This window comes from Podarcis tiliguerta (assembly GCF_965153285.1).
Source record: "Podarcis tiliguerta genome assembly, chromosome: 7".
Lineage (NCBI taxonomy): Eukaryota > Metazoa > Chordata > Lepidosauria > Squamata > Lacertidae > Podarcis > Podarcis tiliguerta.
This window is the reverse complement of record NC_139540.1, coordinates 48,366,939-48,376,185: the sequence shown is the minus strand read 5'-3', so window position 1 is coordinate 48,376,185 and position 9,247 is coordinate 48,366,939. Positions and strand designations below refer to the sequence as shown.

Genomic DNA, 9,247 nt, shown 5'->3' with positions numbered 1-9,247 from the left:
ACTATTCCCAATTCATGCTTTAGGATAAGATAGCATTGGAGTTGTATAGTCTCCTTGTAATATTTGCTTTATTTGCAAATATATAAGCAGAGAATATTGGAAGCAAACAGACACCTCTGCATCACATCTTAGTGTAGGATTGCAGAGACCCAGGTTCAACATGAAGTTCACTGGGTGACCCTTGGCCAGTTACTGTCTTTCTTATCTTCCAGCTTATGGGGAGGAGAGAACCATGTGTATGCCTCCTTGAGACGCTTGGGATAAAGGTGGAACAAAAATAAATAACTAATATCTATATAACTGAATAACATCAGATTCCCAGAAAGATTTTCTGACTCCAGTTCATCTAGAGTTCATCTTCCATCAACTCAAGTCCTTGTTGCCCTTGTGTCTGTTTTTCATGGCAAATAACAACCCAGGCTGGATTTTTTGGCAGGAAACCACTACAGGTCCCCCAATCCAAACTGGGACCATGATCTACATCAGGGTCCTGAACACCTGTTTTTCTTTCAAAGCAAAAGGAAGAGGTCAGCTTAAGCAAACTTTAAAAATAAGTTTAATGCAATGCATACTTTTGACCCTTCGATCTTTTTGAATAGGAACTATTTGCTCTTTGAGTTTAGCTCAGACTTCAGCTTATATCTGCGTCTTAAGGGATCTAAGATGGAATTTCAGAGAGATCATCTTCATTACGCCTGCTTGCATCTTTCTTTTCAGTATGTTGTGATCTCATCACCATAGTGTAGTCCTTGGAGGACGTGCCTGGGGTTTGTAGACAGTGTTGGAAAGTATTCTTTCAGAGTCTTTTTTTGGGAGTCATTGCTAGTTGTCTCAAAATGCAGTTTGAGGTCATCCCTTGGATAATAGATGCATCTAGATTACTGGATAAGGTGGAAAGAGCAGAATTCTTAAGACACTATTCCATAACAGTTGACAGAATCATTGTGCATTTTGGACATACAAAAATTATTTCTGACAGCCGCTGGCATGATACATTGCACAATGTTAATACATTAGTTTCTCCAGCAAGCTCTTTCCACAGCTGTATGTAGCAGGATGCGATGGAAGGATGGCTGGGCTGGTGGGGGTGGGGCAGGGAGAAGAAATCTGAATGGACATGTTGATGAAAAGCAGTAATTCTTGGATGCAAAGATCCTAGTTTGGGGCAAGTGCCCTTTGGTGAAAGAACCCTGGCAAAGATTTAACATGGCAAAACAGGTAATGAAGTAAATTGTGGAAATATAGGCTGTAAAAACTTAAAAAATGTGCCCCTCCAGAATGTCACCTTTAAAAGCTCCTTCCAGAGTTCCTCACTTTCCCTAGCACAGAAAAAGACCACACGTTTAGTAAGTTATAAAATGGTTTACTTACAAACTCTCTTTAGGTCAGATTCATGAGCTTTTGCATTCAGCGGTCAGAAAAGTTGCACAGGCAATAAAACATAGCTTGGTTACAAAATGGTAAAAGCTCCTGAAATATTAGTATAGGAAAATGTTAGTTTCAGACTCCAGTCTTGTCTGAAACAAAAGAGACTGGTTAAAGCCATGTGGCTGAGCTGGAGTAACCAGCTTAGACTTCCTCACATACCAAATCCACAGGTAGACCAACAGAAACACTTGATTGCCCATTTCTTCCCAAGGTGAAGGGAAGTGACATAGCTAAGCCTGGCAGGACAGCTTATTTATTGTTTTAAGTAATCAATTAGACTTAAGCATGTTGGTTATATGAGGCTGGTTATCCCACAGGACCAACATTAGGCAATGTTTCTGTATACTTTCTGTGAAAACATGTACACCCATTTACTATACTTCCCTTAATACTTTGAAATAAGTACAGTGGTACCTTGGTTTTCGAATGTCTCGGAAGTCGAATGTTTTTGTTTTTGAATGCCAAAAACCCAGAAGTAACTGCTTCGGTTTTCGAATGCTTTTTCGAAGTCGAACGTGCTACACGGCTTCTGTATTGAGTTTTCTGGAAGTAAATGCTTCCAGAAGTAAATGCTTTGGTTTTTGAACGTTCAGAAGTCAAAAGGTCTTCTGGAACGGATTACATTCGAAAACCGAGGTATTTTGGAGAACTCAGAATTTCCCTTATTTTCCTGCTCCAATGAATTTTTTTTAAATGGCCATACTTTAGAAAATAAAACATGCACCTTGCTAGCATATATTGATGATTCTAAATATAAAATTTTACAATACACAAATTATACTATTAAATCACAATAACCATCTCAATTTTAGATCAACATTTTCTAGTTTGCTGTAGAATGCATTGGCTTGACTAAACTTTTCTCCCTCTCCTATTTATTTTATTTTACATTTTATTTTATTATACACAGTGTTGTGTGGCCATGTAGGTCATTTGCCCCCAGCTGATTCTGAAATAGCCAATTTCTTATGTTTTGTAAACTATTTTGTGTCTTAGAACCATAGCCAAATATTTTGACAAGGACACATAGACATGGCGGCATGTCTTAACAATAGCTATCACCTTAAGGTAATATTTTTGTATATTATCTTTCTGTTCTCCATAGACGAAGGAAGAGTTGGCTGTGCTTTTAGAAAAAAAGGCAAGATTCAACTTTTTTTTCTTTTTTAAAGGAAGTTGAGAATGTGTTACTAATTGTCTCTGGTGTTTATATTTCCAAGCAAAGACTCTCAGCCAATAAGTAACATTTCCAAATTGATTATGAGGCATGTTTGGAGGTGTATTTTCTTTAATGATTTCTTAAGTGAAAGCTTGGCCTGCCTGTGCCTATGTTTTGAGTAAGGATCAGCAACTGCCCTTTTTTGGATAAAAACTGAATCCAGCCCTGAGGAGGTGTAGATGAATAAAGGGACTGATATGAGACAGCTAAATCATGCATTGGCAGAAGCTTATTCCAAAACCTTTGTATCAAATCCAAAAGCTTTGGGAAGAGCACTCTACACATTGGTTTAAACTCTGGTTGTTGTTGGTTTTTTTTTTTTAAATGCCCTTATCTATTCATTCCTGAAACCCCTGGATTTACCATTATAACTAAGAGCAAAATATGGCTTCTTTTGTCTGCTTACATAGGGAATAATTTTTATTGGAGGAATTAAAGTGAATGAAAATTGAAGCTATACTAAAGGGATAATTGTTCTAAGCCGACAGCTGTGTACACATTACCATTTACTCTGGTTCCTGTGCACTCCCACCAGTGGCATGGGTTGCCAACACCTAGGGCAAGGTGCAAAAGGGGGAAGTGGCATCACCAGGGGGAAGGGGGCTAACGCATTGCTGTGGGTGCGCTTCCCCATTTTTAGTGCAACTTCTGAGATGCGGGCTCTTCCAGGAGGTGCTGGACACAGACTCCTTGGTGCCATGACTCACCCTGCACCAGCCACTTCAGCTCTCCGTAGAGCACCCACAGGAGGTTCTGCTGGCCCGGGCCAGGAGCTGGCATGCTGCCAGCCAAGGCTTGTACAGCTTCCTCTTCATCCGTGCCAGGCCCCCACCCATGTATTTTTAGAGCAGAGGTCAAAACTGAAGAGCTGGTCTGTGTTCCTCTTAGACAACTTTTTTTTTTTATTTCCTCAGAAAGCCTTGAGTGATACAATTCCCTTTAAATGCCCCTGGGAATGGTACTACATCCAGGCATTCTGGGGAAATAAATATAGTGGCTGTGAGCCTGGAAGTGAGTGAAGAATGGAGTCTGTGGGTTTCCTTTGGGCACATGGCTACCATATTTATTTTCCCAGAATGCCCATTGGAAAGCTGCTATTGTTAAAGCAGTTTAACATTCAGTAGCCATTCGGAGGGGAATGACACTTGGAGAAGGGCCTTCAAGGAAGATCTCAAAAAACACAAGTAGATAGACTGGTCCTTTAAGTACCCTGGTCCCAAGCCATGAATGACCTTAAAGGTAAAAGCCAGCACTTTTCCTTAGGATATCCCTATTTTCACTGGAGAAATGTTGGAGGGTATGGAGTTATCTGACCACCGAGCTGTCTGAATGCAACCCTATATAGGGAAGGTTTTTCAAAATGTTTAATGTTTTATTATGTTTTTATATGTGTTGGAAGCTCCCCAGAGTGGCTGGGGCAAACCAGTAAGATGTGTGGGGTATAAATAGTAAAATTATCATGATGGAATGGGACGTCCCTATTTTCATCAGAGAAATATTGGAGGGTATGACATTGCCTAATCTAAACATTTACTGGTTTGAGTATTTAGTCCTAATATGAATAGAACAATGCAAAATAAGGATATTGAAATGCCCATTTCCATAATAAAATGCTCTGCTGAAAATATTTATTCATAAATCTGTTTTAAAATCATTGTGTACCTTGAACCTTCACATCGGAGTGAATGGATTGGAAGCTACATTGCTACTTGGCCTTAAACATCTCAAGAGACTTAAACGTTAACATCTGTTTTGTATTTAGCATTTGTGGAAGTGCTTGTTCTGGTAAAATGAAACTCTTAGCTAGTTAGTGACAAAAGAAAATAAAAACCTACCTTAGAAAAAGGAGGCTAGAAAGACTGCTGGATGTATGAATTCAAGGTTCCCAGACCACAAGAATTTTAATTGCCATAGCATATAAAGACTTCTTAGTTGAAGAGTGTGTAACAGAAGGCCTATTTAGTTATGTTTACTTTAGGCAGTGTAGCAATTAAGATTTCTGTGTACAGGAGCTATTCAGTGTAGGGGGTTTTTTCATTTTAAATTGACAGGGTTTTAAAGGCAGAACTACCTTCTGCTTTTCTCTAAATCAGTGGAAATGGTTTTCATAAGTATCCCACATGTCTTCCCCTTAGTGCATTAAACCACTGTTCAGTCGACACTGCCACTGCTTAGTATTTAATTTGGTGCTTAGAAGACTAAGAGAACAATACTAATACTAATATCTGACAATCGGCGTGTGCATTTTTCTATATTAAAGCTCAGCATTATTTCTCCTCTAATACAGATAGAGTACTGTTTCAACTGTGATTATTCCCCTGCTTGGCAGTTATGCATTTAAGAAAAAATAAGGACTAACACTTTATTTTATTTTATTTTTTTAAGTCTTCCCAGAACTGTGTGAATTGGGGAAGCCATTTTGCAAATCCCCTTAGCATCTTTCATACATTAGTTATATGAAGGTGATCCATGAATAGAAAAGTACAGTAAGCAGAATGAACCTTCTGGACCTGCCCCTAAAGAAAAATCATCTGAGCATGAACAGCTGCTCAAATATAGACACCCTTTGCAGATGTCTATGCTCAGTGTGTAGACATTAAAGCTAGGGATGCCCTGTGTGTGAAGATAGGAACACTGATAGAAGGTACAGCCCCACTTCCTCCTCTACCTGTGAATCCCCATTATATGATTGGGTGAATGTGTAAAGGTGAAATTCTCAAACAGATTTTATTATGAAGTTTTAGTAAGCCTCTCCACTCCCTCCATCCCAAAGTAGAACGTATAGAATATGGGGGGGAAATACATGAACTTATTTAGCTGAATTTGCCTTGGGTGCACACCTCAGCTATCTGTTGTAAAAATTTCTATTCTAGCAAGACAGACACTAGTGATGCTAATATTAAAATCTACTGAGGCTTGTGATTCTCTTGATGTCTTTCAAATTCCTTTTTACTACGAATGTAGCACTGTGAAATTTATTTGTCTCTCTGTGTGTGTGTGTGTGTGTGTGTGTGTGTGTGTTTAAAAGTATTTCTACTGCACAGACACAAAAAATTAATTTCATTTGTCCCATGGATTTTATTGGCACCTCAGAAGTATCCTCATAGTTTCCTACTGTGCAGTAATTGAATTTTTGAAATATGAGTTTGCCCTCTGTTGGAAAAAGTAAGATGAGATTTGCAGCCTTTCATTGTATTATCTACCTTAAGACTTCTCTACTTTAGATGGGAACAAAAGGCACAGATGGATTGCAACCATAAATATGTGCAATATCCAAACTGTGTCTATCCCAGATAGTACAATGTTGTTTGATTCCTGTCTTGTAGTTCTGATTTATTTGTAACCCAAGTCTTATGTAATGAAACGTGCATAACAAAATGCCTATATGCTCAGGGGGAAAAAATTAATTTTCATGCTGAACATAGCACACAACTATGTATGTGAGTCTCCCCCCCCCCCCAAAAAAAAGCTTTCTTTGTTTTAGGAAAACAGCCATTTATGAAATGGCATTTCCCCTATTTTTCATTTATGTTGCTTGTCTGTGCCTACAAATAAGCTTGTTTATCCCTTTAAAGGTCAGGTGGTGTGGATAACTAACCAGGCTCAGCCAACCTTGATTTTCCTTTGCCAAAAGCTGACCCCAGCTAGCTGCTTTTGTAATCAATGTATCTGAAGTACTCAAGAAACAAGTCAAACAAACCTAAGGTCTGATTGTTATCTCAACAACATTAGTAACATCCTGGCAAAGAAGTTTGCTTGTTGGCAGGATTGTAGGCCTGCCTATTTGTAAAATAGGATATAAAAATCTGAATTTTAGGAACAGGTTGGGAATGACTTTTTCTTTTCTAACTATTAGAATGCAGTGAGTTGAAATACTAACATTTATAGAAGAGAAGGACTATAGGGGTTGTCAATTTTTAAACTGGAGAAATGTTCAGCTATTTTACTCACTGAATTTTATTTGCTGAATCAGTGCATTGTACTAGGAGAACCAGTGTGGTGTAGTCGTTAGAGCCCTGGACTATGAGGCTGGGAGACACGGGTTCAAATCCTCACTTGACCATTAAGTTCACTGGGTGGTCTTTGGTCAGTTGTGAAAAGGTGGGATATAAATGCAGTAAATAAATACTATCAGTCCTAGCTAGAATGTCCAGTGGTCAGGGGTGATGGGAGCCCATGGCATCAGGAGGGCTGTAGTTCCCCATCCCTAGCTTAAGAAAACCTACTATGAAAAGCTTTCCCAAATCTCTAACATAGTTTAATATTACTGAGCATTCAGGAAACTAAAACAACAGCACACGTTATTAAAATACATAATGGTGCCTTTAATACAAATTACTAATAAATATATACTTACATCACTACCTCCTCCTTCTGACACACCTCCCCACTCAGGACTGACTGCTTCTCACCCACTGCCCAAACAAACTCACAGATCCCGCCCCCGAATCTTAAAACAAAGAGGAGTTCTAGAAGCTGCTGACATCACCCTAGTCTCTCATTCTAGGTTTGCTTTCATGGAGAGGCAGGCATCCTTGGGCTGCCCACAGCACTCAAATCAGCCATACAACACACACCAATCCCAGGCTACAGCACATCTGGTTTAGTGGGTTTTCCAAGGAGTCCAAAGGATGGCACTCACAGCTCTTTCTCTGGCCTTTGTACATAATCTAGTACAGGTCCTCAGGATTTGACCCTACTTCTGCACATAGCTCCCTTCGGAATGAACTTTTGATGACACAATCTGTAAAGCTGCATGCTTAGGCATAAACCAAATGAAGCTGATTTGGAATATTCAGTACAGACCTTCTGGAAGACTACTGCTTTAAGATTTCTGTATACCAGAGCTATTCAGCATACATTTTCCTCTCTTTTAATTGGATAAGATTTTAAAGACAGAACTACCTTTGACCAGAAAAGCTCACTACACCTTATTGTCAATGAAAGAGCAGAATGTGAGTTGAAATTTTTAAGCAGCCTGCAGCTCAAGAACTCAGAAACATTAGAGCATACACAAGCACCACATTTTTCTCCTCTGTGGGTATATGGTTCCCCCCCCCTTTACTTACCTCACTTTCCCCTGGTGAATGAGGTAATCTCTACATTATAAATTTGTAAAGGCCTTTAGGAGCCTCTGATATGCAAGATGCTTGATAAGTAGAAGGTAATAATGTTTCACTTTGGACTTTTGCCTTCCTGGATAAGTGAGCTGTTTCAGAGTGTATGGTACTCCTTTTTACACAGCTCCAAGTTGCGCATCCAGGTAAATTAATGTGGGTTTTTTCCTAGGCTAGGCATGTGTTTGTATTTAGGTCTCTGCTATGGGGTACCCTTTATGGGGGCCATGACCTCCGATCGTGTTATAGTTCTTGTGACTTAATGTAAGTACTTTTTATATCAAGTACCTATAATATTCCCATATAATCAATGAGACTTTAGAGTGTTTGGACATGCCTGGATCACAATAATTTTTACATTAGCACTAGTGATAGACAGCCCACAGAACCCCAAGCTCAACACGTAGTTAATTAGTTTTTCTCCACCCTTCTTGGAGACACAGAATGTTGGTTGTCCAGGTCTCACCGCAAAATGTGCCTTCTTTAAGGGAGGACCTGGTTTCTCATTTTTCCAGTTTTAAATTCAGATCTCCACATTTTACAGCAATTTGCTTTTTTTTTAAAAAAAAAAAACTTTCAAAAATTCACCAGCGTTTTAGTGTGATTTTTTCCTAGTAAGCATATATTTATATGCAATTTTGGCTAATGAACATTATTGAAAGCAATTTTCTCTTATAGTTAATGTATGTGGTGAATGTAATGCAAGCTGGACTCAAACTTCAGAAGCTGTTTCATATTAGAGGCAGAATTTCCAAACTGAGATATTTTGGCCCCTGAGCTCCCCTAATTCTGAATCTGTTATATCACTGATTTGAATACCACACATTTTTTTAGTATATGTCATATGAGACAAGACTGGTTAATTTAGTTATGGTAATGCATTTTTTCTGTATAAAGGTTTTAGCCAGAAAGTGGGGTCATGACTTTCATTTTTTTATGAATATTGCTTCCAGATAATTACTTCTGACATCTGCCACTCCTGTCCCTCACTGTTACAGTGAACATGTGGAATTTTTAGCATTAAAATGAGGCTGTGGGCTGTGAAATAAGGCATCAACCTGCCCTCAAGTGATCAGTAGTGCTGAAGCCACTTGTTAAATTGTTTAAATGTGAATCTTTTATATATTAAGAGAAACCACGAAAAGGCCCTATCCTTGCACTGGAAATTGCTAAGATACGGACTGTGAGGGTGACTACTGAGATATTTGCAGTCTGTGAATTATCACTGGAATATGAAACAATTCACAAGCACAGAAAGCAAAGATTTCTTTTTGCTGATCTGTCTTATTTTATAAAATATAGCTACACATGTCACCAGACATTTGCTTAATTTCTCGCTTAATTGGGTAAAAAAGAATAAAATGTATTCCACAAATTCCACAGCTGTGTCCCAGGGGTGTGCTATCTGGCTTCTCTGGTGTTTGTCCAGGCAGCTCGGCAGAGGCAGTACATGAAACAGAAAAATCAGGCAAGATTTGCTTTG

General features: G+C 38.8%; 1 long non-coding RNA gene across 1 annotated transcript; it reads right to left on the bottom strand.

Moving 5' to 3' along the window:
* Window positions 1-539: 539 nt before the first annotated feature.
* Window positions 540-6,732, bottom strand: LOC310681998. The gene is made up of 2 exons (XR_014513709.1): window positions 6,599-6,732; window positions 540-881 (listed from the first exon to the last, which is right to left on the bottom strand). It is a non-coding gene; the product is annotated as an uncharacterized lncRNA (long non-coding RNA).
* Between the last annotated feature and the right edge of the window lie 2,515 nt (window positions 6,733-9,247).